Below are 18,457 nucleotides of genomic sequence, written 5' to 3' on the forward strand. Positions count from 1 at the left end.
GAAAAAAAATACGTATGATTAAACTATGATGATGATATATCAAGGAAGCTTAATATACACGAATAATTCGTTTAGCAAAAAAGAAAGAAATAACAGGATTTTAGTTAGGTCATACAGGTATCCATTGTTAAGAGGATTAAACGAAAAGAACAACACGTAGTAGGAAATAGTAGTAGTAGTAGTAATAGTAATAGTAGTAGTATGTATCATGGTCTATAAAGCTTGGTAGAGTATAATTGTTTTCCTTATACGTACTTTCGCGAATACAACCCAGTAAGGAAAACTGCGACCACACGAGGATGACAAGAGGATGCTAGAAACTCTGAGGCAAATCTCGGTCGACCACAAAATCACATTGCTAAAGGTAGTGAATTTGTGTGTGGGAGACGGGGGCTGGGGGAGGGGGAGGGTAGGAGTATAGAAAACTGAACGTGGATGAAAGATACACATTCGTTCGCTTAGAAGAGAGAAAGATGACTGACTGACTGACTCTACTGAGAGAGAGTGAATATAACACGCGCTTGCGAAAGTAAAAGCAGGGTAGAGAAAAACGATCCCTCTGCGAAAGATTTGGATGCTTTTTCATCGAGCGAGTGAGCTAGCGAGCCAGCTCTCGGCATCTCTCGATCCACTTTCGAGTAATATAAGAAAGTAGTTGAACGTTTTAAAAATGTTGGGTAGATGGAGGACTGGAAAGGGGAGGGAACCGGTATAAAATCGGGAGAGCCACTTTTAGAGTAAGAATTTTCTACGGAATGAGTCACGTGAAACGAGAAGACATTTTCATATCTTTAAATTTGATGATACGGAAAAAAAAGAAAAAAGACTGAAATATAAATTGCATCGTTTCAAAAGATGACGATGAAAGAAAAAAAAATGTCAAGGTTAGTTCAATCTTATATCACGATATCGTTGGAATAATGTTCGCGGATGGGGAACACCAAGTGTATGTAAATTCAAATTAAATGTATTAAGAAACTTTGAGGAGAAATAATTAAGACTTAATCTTAACTTAAAATACAATCAATATTTTTCTATTTTAAATAACACATTTTACGAATTTGAAATTGAATCAATACAAATATGGGTCTCGAAATCAATAATAAAATAAATAATTCAATCGCTCTAACGCGTTTTATACAAAAGTGTATACACACAAACATACATACACGTGTAAAGATAAAAATGTGATCGCTTAAAACGAGGGTATTACGTAAAAAGTAATAAACGTCGAGATCTCGTTAAAAATCGATCAACAATCTTAGCTCGACTACGTCAAAGAAGGGGGGAAATAGGAAGAAAACATTGGTAAGGACAGGAGAGAAGAACGCGATGACGACAATGACGTCAGTTGGGTGGTGGTGGTGGTTGGTGACGCTTAAAGCGGTTTAACCACCCTCCTCTCTTCCTACGTGACGAAACTCGAGAACGTGATCCTTCGGGAGTGCCCTAATTCTTGCTATACTACCCCCCTCGTTCCCGTCACCCTACTGTCACTACTTCCTCCACGTTCTGCCTTCGTTCTCCGCTCCTCCACGCTTTGACCAAACGGCGTAATCCAAAATTTATTCAGCTGGCGGTGCAGCAACCGCGTTGCCCTATCGGATAGGGACGAGCCATTTATGCTGATTAGTGTTGCTTTTGCGTGGTCGGTTTGTTTATCAGCGAGACTACCACCGTCCTATCGACATCGTCGTTATCTGAAGCCACGTTCTAATACACTCGACGCATTCCACTATCTCTCGATCCTCTCTCTCTTTCTCTTTCTCTTTCTCTTTCTCTTTCTCTTTCTCTCTTTCTTGTGACAGATCCCAAGCTATCTTTGTCTTTTGCTTTCTACGCTTTGCCTCATCAATACGAGATAGTTCGGTAAATACGTTGGAAACCCATTCCCAAAACCTCCACCCCCATCCCACAGCTATTCGACAACTTCCAATTGTATTAAAACCCTGTTTTTTTAATGCTTTAATCTATTATTCTCTCGTACCTATCGTATATATGTTGTAATGCAAGATAATAATTTAAAATCGTGCTTTTTCTACTTCATATATTTGCTTCGTATCAATTATTTATCAATGTGAATATATCTTTTTGTTCAATAAAAATTCTATGACATAATGACACAGTTATTATGTAACTTCAGTTTTATTCCTTCGACAATATTTTTTTCTTTTCCCCCTTTCTTTAGAAATTTATTGCTATTATAAAAGAAAAGGATAGATAGTGGAACGTAAAAGTAAAATTCGAGCAAATCTACTCCCCTGATTTTGACCATTTCTTTTTTTTCTTTCTTTCTTTTTGGGTTTAACCCTCTAGCACGATTCTTCTTGATACGAGGGAGAATATAAACGTATAGCCGGAAGGTAACGTGGAAAGTTGTAATGACAAGCGTGGAAAGCGACCAAGGAAAGTCAATGAGCGTGTGTGTATGTGTGTAAGAGAGAGAGAGAGAGAGAGAGAGAGAGAGAGAAAGTAATGCTCCTAGTGTGTCCACGGTAGCTGCGAGTTACTAGCGTGGTTTTTTCCTCCCCCCCCCATCTCTCGTTTGGTTCTTTCGTTCGTTCACCCTTCCCACTCGCTCTTTCTGAACCTTTACCAGTTTACATAATCCCTTACGGCAAAGTTCACACCGGTTGTCGCTTCGTACTCTCACCCCGAAACGGGAAAACCTAGTCCATCAAGCGTCTCATACTCGACTCGAAAAGAAAAAAAAAAGAAAAAAAAAGTTACCATCTTTCTCTATCCACTTTCCTACATTTTTGCGTTTGTCTTTTTCTGGTGTACTTTCAACGTTTTCTGATTTTCTACGCGGTTCGCGGGGAAAAATAAAAAGAAGAAAGTTAAAGAAGAAGAAGAAGAAGAAGAGGAAGAAGAAGAAGAAGAAGAAGAAGAAGTAGAAGAAGAAGAAGAAGAAGAAGAAGAAGAAGAAGAAGAAGAAGAAGAAGTAGAAGAAGTAAGGTCCCATGCGAAGTTACTTACTACCCCCACAGGAACGAGTTACAACGGATTCCGTGAGACGTAACTTGTGCTAGCTACCCTTCACTCTGAGAAATAGGATTATCAACTCTCCAATGTGTTTTACATAATGAATTTTTCTTTATAAAATTTCTCGACACACAAAACGTTCGACTATTTTTATTATTTTTTAGAAGGTTTGATCTTTCGGCATATAACTTATTGGGAAAATACACGTGGATATTGATACACGTATTAACACATCTTATGCAGGTACTATACCGCCAAATTTTTTACAGTTCAGACACAAAATTCCTAATAAATAAAATAGCTTTAATTTTTAAACATTAAGTTTTTTATAAATAAATATTTATTAGTATTTATTAAATTTTTATAATATAAATATTTTATTTTTTATATAAAATTTAAAATATATTTTTTATTTATATATTATTATATATAATATTTATATTGTTGAGTTCAGGCAGAGAGATATATAACTGACTGATGATGATAATATAGTTTATTAAATTATAATGATGTTGAAGGGTATATACAAAAGGTTTACAAAAAAGTGGCGTGGTTACAAAAATACAAAATACAAAAGAGTTATGTATATAAAACCGACTGACTGACTAATAAACTGATAAACTGACCGATAAAATACGCTGATGAATATAACAGACTGAAAGTATAATTATTGAACTGAGAACTAAGAACTAAGGAACCGATAAGGACGAACAGATATACAGACTGATACAGATTAAGAACTGATAGATTAAGGAACTCTGATTGACTTAAGACTCTCACATATTTATATCATAAAAGAGTGACACCCTTTTGGAGAGGGAAGAAGATTTTGAATACTATCGACCAATAGCAGAAGCATTCTCCCCCTATAGTCAACCGATGGGTACAGCTTTTGTTCTTGATAAAGATCGTAGTGAAATCATGCAATAAGGAACAAATCCGTTTTTTTAGCAACGGAATATCGCTTCCCCCAATTTCCGAGTGGAGTTTCCTTTCGCTAAGATCGATAGCGTATTCAAAAAGGGAATAAAATAAAGAAAGAACTACATATTAATCTTATATATTTAAAATATATAAATTTAATTTATAAAAAATTTATGTACGATCCGAAAGGATCATACGGTAATTAGCGGTATTCAAAATTCGCGCGCGTCCACCTCCATCGATTAGGATTCTAGATCGATACTCATTGTGAGCATCGATCAACTACCAGTAACTATCGAAGCGCTCCTCTAATTACCCCCACTTCTCGCCTCCCCACTTCTCAATCCCCTAGTGCATACGCCCTGCTGGGCCAGTACAAAAGGACATTCAACCTAGTTCTTTACCGGACGCTTACGACTACACATCTTCAAAGATTATAGAGGACAAAGGCTTTAAGAATTCACAAAGGACAACGGAAAAATCACCTTAATCTTTAAGTCTTGTGAAGGCAAGCCTATTCGACATCACAACCCTTAAGGTTGTGATTACCATAATTCAGGAGGGCGAGAGGTGAGATCTTTCCATTATTATATTTTATATCGACGGTATTTTCCCATGTGGTTACACCACGTGGTGGACTCTTCTTGTTATAATTAAATATCATCCAGAGTTTTTATGCCGCAAGGCTTTTTCCCTGACGAGCCAATAAAAAAAGGCATTGTTTATTTGTTTGGCTCAATCACGTGTTTTATTTTACACCTTAACCTAATCCTTTATTCTCCACTTCATAGCATACAACTAATGATCAGACGACTTTTCATTGAAGAATCTTTTGGTCACAACAATTTATAATATTTTATTATAAAATAAGAATTATAATATAAATATAAAAATAATATTTAATAAATAAAATACCATTTTAGTATCTTCCCACGCAAGATGTGTTAATATAATTGTTCTCTAACATTTACTAAGTTATATAATCAAATGAAAAATATTTAAGTATTCCATAATAATTTTAATATATTCTGTATACCAATAAATAAACGAAAATAAAACAAGATACGTTGGGTGGTAAAAAAGAAGTGCCAATAGAATAAAAAATATAAAAAAAAACGGAAGGAAAAAATCGTAATGCAAGGAGAGTTGTTTTCACAAATCCCGTTAGCAAATATCTCGCGAAATGATCGGCCACCAAGTATAGACGAGGAAAGATAACGACAATCACGATAGAAATTCAATCTGGTTGGCACGCCTGGAAATTGGAAGAGCCCATCTATATCTTCTCTTCCTCTACCCTTTTCGTTTCTCGTCTCCCATCCTAGACGATTCTGGAAGGAAGCCCTTGACTCGGGTTGGGGTGTACATTTGGAAAAGTAATTCACGATGCTATTCTTCGAATTTCGATCCTCTTACCCAGTATTTCTCAACCGTCGGGGCCCTTTAATGTCAATTAAATTTTCAACAGGATAAGTTTTCCTTCAAATTTGTATATTTTTCTTTATTTTTTCCAATAAAACGCAATTTTTTATTCTGTTTGTTGTTTATCGTGTACAATTAAATGTAACTAGTCGTTTGTCATTTGTTAAAAACAATTACGAAGAAATCAAATTGTTTTATAAAATTTTGGGAAGAATTGTAAGTAATTAAATACACATTTAATAAATAGAAAATTAATTAAGTTGAAAAAGAATTTAAGAATAATTTTGTTTAGACCAGGTTTTGATCTAATAAAAAATAGGATTTATATGTCAAAAATTTCACAGAAGTTGAGAAGCACTGTCCTCTCGAATGGCGGAAGTTTCGTCTTAAAACCACCTTCAGTGGTACATCTGGGAATAACAAAATGAGAAATTTCACACGCGAGCACGCGCTAATTTCTTCGAAATTCAAATTCGATCGACTGGTCTAAGTTGAAGTGTAACAACCATTTCATTAAAAAATAAAAGAAAAAGCTGCAATTTCAAGATTATTACGATATGATTATGTGTAAGAGGGTGGTCTCGAAACTCCATTAATTCTCAAATAATTTATGTGTTTTGAACTTCCCATTCGCAAAGTAAACCGGATAATGTTATACACGAATGAGTTTAGAATGATTTTACAAATATAATATTGCTTCAAGATGTTTTTTACAATTTCATAAAATAACCAAAAAGTTTCTCCCTTTAGTATTGAAATTATATACTTTAATATTTCATCTTGTTTTCGTATTTATTCCAATAAATTCCTTTTTTCTTTCAAGTATAAAAAAATTAACACATTATCCTTCCAATTACATGGTGGTCCCCGCAGACTCTTCCATCAGAGTCTTGAAACTTTGTAATTAAATGGTTAACGAAAAAGTCCAGTTAAACGAATAAAAAATTAGATGCATTTAAAAATATATCCTGTCTATAACAGAAAAATTAAAACAACCAAAATTCTTTATCAATAAATTCTATTTTGGTTAACATAAAAGAGCAACATGAGAATCGATGAAATTTCACATCTTTCAAAATCTCACATTAAAGAACTTTTTTTGCGGGTCAGAGATTGGATATCAAGTTTCTTTCAACACTTCATGTTAAAAGTTAGGCGTGGGCTTAAACGGGTGGACAGAAAGAACGGGGTGGATCAGGGTGGATGGTCTAAGCATTGCTCAAGGTTTAACTCCAGAGTCTCTCGGTAAGATCGGAGTAAATATCTGCGAGCTACAAGTGGGAGATTTTCTTACTCTCGAGCAACCCTAACCCTTCTTCTTCTTCTTCTTCTTCTTCTTCTTCTTCTCTTGACGCACTCTTTCTTCCAACAAGGGGGAAGTTGCTTTGCTCTTTCTTCCTTCAACCTTTCTCTTTCTATCTTTAATTCTGTCTGTCCTGAGCGCACGGTTTCCCGGTTCAGAAAGTATCGAATAGCTTAGTTGGTTACATAATGGAAGCTGAAAGGTTTTCAACGGTAAAGAAACTTTTGATTGACGCATCTTCCCAACGTTTCCTCTATCATTTCTTTCTTTTTGTTTTTTACTCTATCCATTTCCTTCATTTGAATCGTGTAAATTTGTTTCGTATTTTTAAGACACCACGAAAAACATTCCTAAATTATTTTTATTTTATTCGAGGTATTTTCCAAAATTCCAAATTGTTCTTGAAAATAAAATGAAAGAAGATTTTTTTTTTAGTAAAGTCAACAAGGGAAAAGTATTAAAAGAGCAAAACAAGTTTCAACAAAGAAGATTTCTCACGTATAACTAAATCCTAGTGTACTTTCGTTGTTTTCCTTTCGTATTTTCTGCAGTTTATGTCGGTGACGCATATTTCTCGACTGATACAACTCTTTACTTGACTTCGCTTACCATTTGAACGTAGTATGAATTTTAATCGAATCAAAGAAGAAGAAGACTTTCTTTTATCAAGAAGAATGTCGAAAAGTAATGAGCTGCTAACGGTATGACATATCCGATGTAAAATGTTAGGATACGACGAGGTTGCAGAGTTATAAACATTTTTATGTTCCCGCGACGTAGTTCATAAAGAACGGTAGTATAACTCAGTAAGAAGAGTACCTTTACTTCACCTAATTCATCGTAGAATATTTTAAGCAAAGAGAGAGTACTATCAAAACCATCCTTGCCCTTTTCATTTTATCATCTTCTTTGCTTACATTTCTCTTACTTTATTGATATATCTTTCTCTCTTATTTTAATGATAAAATATTATTAATTTATTTAAAAATAAATAATTAAAAAAAATAAATATTAATAAATTAATAATTAAATAAAATAATTCAAATTAAAATAAATTAAAGTAAATTAAAGAAATTAAAATTAAAATAAATGAATATTAAAAAATAAATAATATTTATTTTTTTAATATCTTTTAAAAATATTAATAATTTTTATTTCATAAAAAAAGAAATAAAAAAAAAAAAACAATTCTCAATTTAAAACAAATCGAATATTTTATAAATGTAATTTGTACGTGCAACACCATTCGTCGTTGTTGTTCGCCTAATGTTATTTGAAAATAAAATTTTCCTAATTACAAATGTTTGTCACAAGTATCGGAAGTACCGCAAAAACGAACATGTTCCCTATAAACTAAATTACAAGTTTCCTTCTCCCACTCTCATCCCACCTGTCTGTATCTACCTTTCAATCGTATATAACTATATCGAATAAATCGTGAATGTATTATATTAAGCTGATGCGAGCGAATAAATTGACGGTGAATTTTTAAGTCCACTTTGTAAAGGACTAAATCGGTCAATCATGACACGATTATTTCGACATCGAAAGGCAAATACCTTTCAAATTTGTATTCAAGTGAAATAAAACTGATTTCGTATTTGAATGATGCGTACTCCTACTACAAAATACAACAAATTTCTCATTTGTTTATATCATCGTTTATCGTTCATGTTCTCTTTATTGATGTGAGACAGACAAATGAGATAAAAATATTCAAGAAAAAAAATGAGATAAGAATAAACAAAATAGAAACAGAATCAAAAGAGAGAAAGAGAGAAATAGGAGAGAGAATAGAATCGTTGACGTCGTATATGAAATTTTCGACATAAATGCAACACACAACGAGAATTATTATTAAATTTTAGAGACCACTGATTCGTTACCAACCCTCGATCCCGACGCGGAAGGTAGGACGGTGGCGGTGGTCGCAGTGGTGGCGTTTGCCCGCCTCAAATACCCGGTTAATTCGTCTGGCAAATTAAAAGCAAATACGCGACGGTGATTTTGCAACTGATGATTTCCTCTTTGATACCACGTATGTACGCGTTTTCCCTACTACCATTATACCATCACTCGTTCATTCGTACTCGTCGCACTGTTTCCGTCGACGCATTGCAACCACCACCACCAACTAACCAACCCTACCACTACCACCACCTTTCGTGTTTCTCTCAGTTGTCGTCGTAGTCGTCGTCGTTCTTTCTACTTTTTTCTCTCTATCTTTCTTTTTTTATTATTATTATTATTATTTCGCTTTCGCGGCAACGACAAGTAGTACAAACACGAGCCGACTAACACTCCTCCCTTTTGTACGTTGGGTAGGGGGAGTGGGCTCTCCTTTTGTCGTCCATTTTTTTTTCTTTTTTTTTACTCGAGATTTTGCAATGACGAGACGGTGACGCCTCCGCCACGTTTTGCCTCTCTCTCTTTCTCACTCTCTTTCGCATCGTTTCTTCAGAGCTTTAGCCATTCTACTTCCTCCCGGCGTTACCCGCCTCTCGTTTATGTCCACCGTGCTGCTTTTCAGCGTCACGCTGTGACGTCGTCTCGCAAGCTTTCCGACTATACACTCTATACTAGAGTACGCATGCAACAGCAACAGCAACAGCAACAGTAGCAAGCAGCAGTACGATTCTGCGTTGAAATCTCGAAAAAAAAAAAGAAAAAGGAAGACAAAACAATACGCGACACTCTCGGGCTAGGCTATCCGAGGAAAAATAGGAGAGTGAGAGGAGATTTTATACGAGAGAAGAGGATGTGAGTGGCGAGGGGGGGGGGGGGGCTTGGAAAAACGAGAATACGAAAAAAAAAGGAAGGCGGAAGGAAGATGAAGAAAGAAGAAGCATTTCGGACATCGAAATGCACCCGCAACAAAAGGGAAAATTCTTCAAACGTCCGATACCGTTGACGATTTTTCAAAGAGAAAGAAAAAGAAAGAAAATTCAAGAATAAAAAGATCATTTTATTTCTTATCTTTTTATTGATGTTTTTATTAAAAAAAAAAAATAAAATAAAACGATAGAAAATCCAACTCGCCATTAGGAAGAATCAAGGAAAAAAGTTTGGGTAGAGTTCGGTGTGACAGGACGAACGAGTACAAAGACGATATGTAATGGGTGATTGAAATGGATTACAAAATCCATCCCCGGGTAACTTTGATCGGAAGTATCGAACGATAGTAGGACAGGGAAGGGCTGGATAGGGCAGGATAGACGAAGGAGAGTAAAGCGAAACTGCGAATCGTACAAGAAACTGCAAGAAGAGGATAGAGAAAGTTCGGCTTTTCTTGGGTACCCCTTGCTCCACCATACCTTTCAACCTCCCAGGACGAGGCAAGAAGGAAACTTCCTAGCTTCGAAAATGTCCGTAATGGTCGTCGCAACTGTCATCCGTGGATACTTTCGGATGTCAGCTGGATACACGGAAACTAAAGTAATGTAGGACATTTGCCGAAGTAGATTGCGACGCAGGAGGAAGTAAAAGAGATACGCGAAAGTTCCTACGGCTTTACCAACTTTTACAAAAAAAAAAAAAGAAGAAGGACTATGCGAAACGAATCAAGATACAGAAAAAGAGAGAAAGAGAGAGATGAATCTTCGTACGTGTATGTTCTACTCCCGAAAGGCAAAGAAGAATTTTTCACTTTGAACTCACGATCTAGAGCTATCGATGAGATATCATCGACCTAGACGGTACCCAGCTACTCCTAATGGTCGTAGTATATCTAACTTCGTCAAAGAAAAGAAAGAAAGAAAATCCTGTATATATATATTTCTGTGTTAGGTATCTTAACACGCGTATATGTATTAAAAAGTTCATTATTTGGCTTTTAGGGAATTTTTAATACGAGTATGACCTAGTTGAACTTGTAACAATTATAAGAAAAAATTAATATTAAAGCATTTACAATAAAATATATATATCTATAACCTTTAAAAGTTATAATATAAGTTATAATATAATATAATTTGAAAAGTTATAATATAACATAATTTTAAAGGTTATAATATAAAATAATCTTATATAAAGGTTATATATATATATATATATATATATATATATATATTTTCAATTGATATATTTTTATATTTAACTAATATATTATATAAGCAAAAAAAATATATATATATATATATATAATATATATATATATATATATATTTCTTTTTTTTTTGATAATTCCAATTTTTTTCATTCTATGATTGGCATATATGTATAACTATTTTATATTTAAATAATATAAAAATTTGGAAATACTTCATTGTTTTTTTCTTCGTATAAAACTCGTTTCGGTTGCGACCGAAATATCGATGGTAAAGTTTTTACACCTTTTATATTTGATACGTATCGTGTATAACGTACTAGAAGATTACCTCGAAGGTGTACCTAGTATAGATTTATTATATCTACAGTCAGATCCAACGGCGGTCAGTTATTACGCAGGACTGAGCGATTGCTTTTAATATTCGCGCCAGCTGCGTACAAATTCTCACAAACCTTCGTTTCTCCCTACGGGCAAACCATTGACGCCAACCATCCACCCTTACCCTCGTTTTGCTATCACCCTTCGCGCCGCCAACTTCAAGATGTATAGACCCATAAAAATGAACTTTCGATTTCGATCCGTTCTGTATATTATTTTCTTCGTTGGACGAACTTGCCATTATTTTCAAAGGGGTCTAGTTCGTTTCTCCTGACTTCACGGAATCTCAACAACAAAAAATATCATTCTCTCATTATTTATTTCTCTTTGGTTTGTTTTTTCCTTCTTTCGTTAACACGAATTGTGTGACTTTAATCGGCTTACGAGAATGCGGAGATTCTTTAAATGAAAACAAATTGTGTTTTCATTTGATCTCATATACTTTGCATAAAATGTATTTTAACAAAATGTAGATAACAATACGTACGAATATTAACAAATATATGTAGCTTGAATATTTTAAAGTAATATAAGAAAAAGAAAATCGATATATCGACTGGCCAATGATCGGAATAGTTTAAACGCGATGAATGTGTGCATTTATCTTGCGTTAAACTTCGACTCACTGCTGTCCATTCATAGAATGAAAGATATTCGAGTTATAAAAAAAAAAAAAAAAAAAAAAAAACAAAAAAAATATATATATATATCTTTGCTCATATACAACAGACACGCAAAATTCCCAAATGTCTAGCTAACTCTATCTCGCTCGTTATATAGCTTAATTTCGTTTCTACGAGAACAAAAACACATATCGACTTTTACTGCTGCTCAATTACTTTTTGCCGCCATTTGTTACCTCAACCGTTTCGGAGAGATTCGATTAGTGTAAATGTAACAACGAGGGGTACATTTTTGTTATTTTTTTTTTCTACAACGCACGTCGAAATTTTCTTTTTTTTTTTTTGGTTTTACGTTGAAACGTCATTGACATTTGGCGCCAACTAATATCGAGCATCTTTCATAAGCAAAACTAACAGACAGTTGGTGGCATGTGCCAGCCAACACGCGTTGTTACTGCTCTATATTTTTTCTGAAAGAAATAAACAAGAAACCTTTCCCGAAAAGTTAAAAAGTTGAAAAAAGAAAATAAATAAATAAATGAAAAACAAAAGAGAAAAAAAACAGGAAATGATTTCAATTGCTTGTTTAAATCTTCTGTTTCATCTCTGATCCAATTAGAATATAAAAATACAATATACCGTAAATAAAACGATAAAGGATAAAAATGCATTGCATGCGAGTTTATTACAATCTCTCGTGTTCCTCCACGTTTCGCGGCCAGAGAAAAAGTCAATTTTACTCTCGGTCTCGTCGTCTCATTCTTTTAATTCGCTTACCCACCTTTTTTGTTTCGCCCGTGTTTCTTCTTTACGCGAATCTGCAATTGGTTATTCTGGATGGTTCATCGTTGAACATAATTTAACTTGAAAATTGTATTCCAAAAGAAATGTTTTCGTGGAATGCTACCAACGCGAATTTTAATTAACCGTCCCGGACAAAATTTATACGCGGATCTTTACATAAATGGTGCACTATTGCATTTAATTTAATCCTTATTATAGGATTTTCTACGAATACGTGCATAACGAATCGCAAATCCCTTTCCTTTACTATGTATATATATGTTGTTCTTCTTTATCTTCTCAATAATTGTTTTCCGCAAATTTCCAATTAATACTTTCCAATATTATATAACAATACGATAAATTAATTAAAATCAACCAAGAAGTTTAGAAGATTTCGAATTGAAACAATCGAAGAATAAATTACCTAATAAATTTATCTTTTACTTTGGAATAACTTCAAATTTCATATTGTGTGTGTGTGTTTAATTTCCTTCATAAATTCTTCTTCTTCTTCTTCTTCTTCTTCTTATTATTATTATTATTATTATTATTAATTATATTTACTCCTATGCATAAGTACTTAGTCCTTTGAGGCATTTGTGGTGACAAATAAGACAAAGAGGCCTTGCGAAGCATTATACATAAGTTGTTACTGTTACTATTATATTGTTTTGTACTCAAGTCTGATCCCAGGGCTTCACTCAGGGTCTATGTGAATATGTCGAGTAAAGTATAGTTCGTATTATATTGTAGAAATTTACTCGCAATATTAAATCGGTTGGTATCTCTTATTGTAACGTTTCTAATTATTTTTTTCAATTTAATTGACTTTTGGTTTGTTTGCTTTCGTTTTTTCAATGTTGGTTTGTATACGATCGTTCAATAAATGTATTGCATATGCTAAGATACATATTATATAATTATGTGTAATTCTTCAATTGCAGTAGTCTTATAGTTGTTGAAAAATGCAATCTATTTGTCACAATTGTATCTTAATTATGCAGTTTCAATTTTTTTGTTGCATTGGCAATGGCATTGGCAAAAGCATTGGCAAAAGCAAATGGCAAAGAACCTTATTTGTTCCGTAAATTTAATATTACTTGTAATAATTATTCTGTTTTTCTGTTAACGACATTATTATTATAATTGTCATCATTATTGTCCACTTCATTGTATCTTAAATAGACCTAAGAGCCCATCATCAACTTTTCAATAGCCACGCCCTCATCCCCTTTCAAATTTTCCCTTTCACGAGTGTTTCTTGTTCCCCTTCTCCAAAAACACTTTAGCAAATACATTTCAAACGTTCGATCAAACCACCCCAAGTATAATAATTCAAAAAATATGAGAAATATCATAAATTGTATTTAATTATTTAATAAATTAAATATAAATGAAATTTATTACTTATGGGAATTGATCTGCCGATATTCGTAAAACTCGAATCTTAGATTTTACCATTCTCAAATATCCTCTTCCACGACTTAATGAAACTCTTGATATTCCAACTTTTCGTTTCATCCAAACTTCACCGACACCTTCATCGACTGCTGCTACTGCTCAAACCGAGCATTTAAGCGACCACTTCAGATTACTAATTAATGTTACGCTTATTTTCTTTTAAAAGCGTTCATTTTCCCTTTCTTCGTATTTTTCTACCATTCTTCTGGTTATAACATCCCGATATAACGAAGAAAAATAATGACAAACGTGATAAGACTTTTCATAAGTAACCAATATATTGGACGATCTAAGAAATATTTTCTTTTTACTTATTGAATTAATTATAATTAAAGCTTAAAACAAAAAAAAAAGAATTGAAGAACCATATACATTAGGAGCTAAAATTATTTCTGAACAATTACCTTAATCATATTTGTACTATGATAAAATATGATTCGTATGAAAGTAACTTATTTTCATAGATCATTTCAAATGTTTTCTGAACAAACTGCAGGAGGTATATATATGCTAAAGCATCATGAGAAGCAGAAAGCATATGACAGTAAAAGAGGGAAAGAGAGAAAAGCAATCCGAAGGAGTCCAAAGCTTTGTAGTCGAGCCTCTTCGAGAGCAAACAATGGTAGGATAAGTATCGATTTTGTGTGGCTTTGGAATCCTTAGGATAACCCGTCAAGGCATAAACCTAGCACTATTGTGGAAACGATTTTGAGATATATTCTTGGAAGTTTACTACGAACGAACGAATGAACGAACGTAGTAACTACTACTACTACTACCAACGTAATAATAGCTGCAGAAACAGCAAGGATGACGAGGAGGATGAACCAACAGGATGATGAGAGAACGGACGAACAGTGACAAAACAATTAACCAACTCATAACTGCCCGGTACAGTCGCCCTCTGGACGATTCTCCGTCCTGAGTTGCGTCAAAGTGTCACGGACAACAAGGTCCACCAGACCGAAGTGAAATTGCAACTCGCGTTGTGTACGTCGTCCCTGTGTATCGGCCATAATTTCCTTTAGCAACCTCTCAATGTTGCTATCGAACGAGAAATATTTAACAATTGCTACCATTAAATCTTTGTTTTAAGACAAACATCTCAACTTCGTACCCTTATTCCTATTCAATCATTCGTACGTAATACCAATTTATATTTTTTAAATTAATGTAAATGAAAATATATTTACGATGCAAATCATTTGTCAATCATTTATCGATTTGTGTGCTGTTGTTTAATAAACTTTTCAAACGATTCAGCATTTTCGTGATTGTACACAAATAATATGTAATTGTTATATTTGATTACAATAATTAATTAATAATGATCAAACAATTTTACAAACAAATATTTAGAGAAAACACATCATAATTCATGCAAAATTTCAAACAGAATCGAAAAATTTTTTATCAAATACAACAAAATTCCCTTAGGTCATATCTAAAAATCTGCCTTTTTAAAATGCCCTTTTGTTTGCAAACTTTATGACATTTAGTTCCCAAAGATATCTTCGTGCAAATAAAAAAGTAAGTAAAGGGTTGGATATGCATTGACGCAATGACCTACATAAATTTCTGGAATTTATTCAGCTAGTTGACGTGCATAGATTTTTTTTTTATTTACTACTCTATCACAAACAGGTGTCCATATAAGAACTACGAATGACCATATTTCGTAAATAATATTTTAGCAAAGAAAACATAAAAATTTAAATAACGAAAACTACATTGAAATATTTTTTATTTTCATTCGTTCAATTTACGTGTTTGGATATTATTATTGTTATAACATAGATTTGATTTACCTTTCATAAACATGTATTACGCGTAAATACACATATGCAATTCTGATAAATTTTGCAAAATAATTTTATCGAAGATTAATATTCTCATGTATAATTAAAAACACTTATGTACACATATTACTATTAATAACGATTTAAATACCAATCATTTGATAATTCAATAAACACTCAATCCTTTAACCCGAATACACCCTCTTTGATTCTTATCCAAATCGAGAATTCGCTTTGAAAGTATTTTCAACGAATGGTTTACTCTTTCTAGAAGATATCGTTTTGAGAAATATTTTTGTCGAAACAAGCATTCTTTGTAAATCAACTTCACATACATACCTATTCCGATTTGAGAATAGTAAATCGTATCTCTTTACGTATGTTCAGAGAGTGGGAAAGAGGAAAAGAGTGAATGAAAAATGTTGGAAAAAGGGCGAAAAAGAGAAACATATTTGAGAAATATAAATAAACGACCTCCATCGATTCTCTGAATAGTTGAAAAATATCTCGGAAAATTTTTCCCCGTACGGGATCAGAATGAACGAAGAGGAGCTACTATAAGATAGTAGCAAATCGAGAAATGAATAAAGGGAAAGAAAAGAAAAGGGACGCAAGGGAGTTCTTCGAGAAATTACCAAAAGCGTTTCACGCTCTCTTTCTCTCTCTCTTGGTTTCGCGTACCAGCAGCACCATCGTCACCCACCACCCAACCACCACCATACCCACGGTATTTCGCTTGGCACGTGAATGCTTTCAGACGATAAATTGCTTTTCTTTACGAAGCCACCATCCGTCGTACAAGCGTGGCCAATCAGGCGACAATGGATCGTAAATTCAAGCCAATCAGAAAGGAAGCCAAGACGTGACCGTGACCACGGTACGATATTGCTTATGAATTATTTAAGCTGCTGGAACAACAAAGTCTCTATCTCTTTCTCTCTTTCTTTCTTTCTCTTTTTCTTTCTGCTTCACCTTCCGTTGTGATTTCACCCAATCGATGCATTCTACTACCACGCGAAATCTTTCTCCAACGCACCTGCAATCAAAAGTCGTCCTATCTATATATACTACTACTACTCTCTACTTAGTTACTTCTTCGTACAGAGAAAGTCACGATTCTAGTACTCGTAGAAATTGAATCTAACAGCCAGTGGATTCGATTAGAAGTTGATAACTCATAGATAACCCTTTCACAGTGTGGACATTCATTGGAAAGTCCTCGATGTCAGTGAGGAAAACGTTACAACGAAATGACTTTGAAACACGGTCTGCGTATTTAACACTCATCGATAGTGTTTCCAATAATTCCAACATTTATGGGTTAAGCCGACGAACTACGCAATTAACTGGAAAGCTTCAACTTCGATTATCGACAACACCCTTTTAGAGGTTCCCAACGTAATAGCCATACTGTCCTGGTTAATTTTAAAGTACTTAAACAATTTCTATTCCATGGGAAGGATAACACGTACAGTTGTATTCTATCATCAATTTATTTTAGTTTGACGATATTATAAGAATTTTTGTAGAAGTACTTCCAATTTTTTCAAGATTATAATCGATCCAATTGATGAACGAAACATGCAATTTAATTCTTTCTTCACATCGAAAAAAATATGAATTCAAATCAAGAATTTTCTTCTACGATTAATCACAAGTCAACTAAACTACTATTTTATTTTTCTATGGAAAAATTTCCAAAGTTCAAGTAACTTTTAAAAAGAGCATAAGGTTTCATCATCTTTTACAAAAAAAAAAAAAAGGATTTGGAAAGTTTCGTTGTGCTTTGTGGTAGAAATCCTTTCGGTCAACCTCGAACGAACCATTATACAGATTGGTATACATTTTGCTTCGAAAAAGTTGTTAGCCCTGGTATTATTCATCTTTACTACTCCTCTTTACTAAATAATACTCGTCCGTTTCTGTACTTACTCTCTCTTTACTTTCCCTTTCATCTCTTTTTATTCATTGTGGCTTCTCTGTTACTAAAGAAATGACTTGCCCATTCTACAATAACTGAAGAAAGAAAAAGAGAAAGAGAAGAAGAAGAAGAAACGGAGACCGAGAAAAGTTAGTTGTTATAAAGCAAATTACACGCAATTCAGTAAACGTTGTGAAATAATCGCGTTCCCAATTAAGAGATGCGGTTAAAATATACGCATTTTCCTTCGTATCTATAGAAACATACATACATATATATGTACCTTTTCAATAGATCCCTACTAAATCACCCTTTTTACCATCCACTAGTAAACAGACCGAAGAGAAACTTTGCTCTCAACCTTTCAGACCCTTTAACCAACTTCTATCTCTCTCTCTCTCTCTCTCTCTCTCTCTCTTTCTCTTTCGCTTGCACATCACACCATTACCGATGAGTTTCTGTACTTTAATTCCTCAACGCACGTTTTCTTGCGTCGTCACGTTATCCCCACTCTTCCTCATCTATTCGACTTACATTCACACGAAAACTTTACTTTTCGTATGTATGTAAATGTATCTTTCTATACATATATACATATATATAGTTTCATTTAAACGAAACGTGCTCTGTTTACTGATACGAAAATACACACACCGAAGGTCTCTCATTAAGCTTTACGATCAATGTTACTCTCGACCTTGGCCTTACAAATAGAACGACTTTTTTAAATCTATGTTGTTTCATCTTTAAAAAAACATGACTACTTTTTTATAAGAAATTTTTCATTTCAATTAACAAACCTAACTC

At 33.8% G+C, this 18,457-nt stretch overlaps 1 protein-coding gene across 5 annotated transcripts in view; it reads right to left on the minus strand.

The window, feature by feature from the left end:
- Rbp6 (RNA-binding protein 6) overlaps positions 1-18,457 on the minus strand; it is a 583,327-nt gene that overhangs the window by 232,140 nt on the left and 332,730 nt on the right. The window lies entirely within an intron of this gene.

The sequence above is a fragment of the Polistes dominula genome, unplaced genomic scaffold (genome assembly GCF_049000335.1).
Source record: "Polistes dominula isolate Pdom_NZ unplaced genomic scaffold, Pdom_raw_medaka contig_77, whole genome shotgun sequence".
Taxonomy (NCBI): Eukaryota; Metazoa; Arthropoda; class Insecta; order Hymenoptera; family Vespidae; genus Polistes; species Polistes dominula.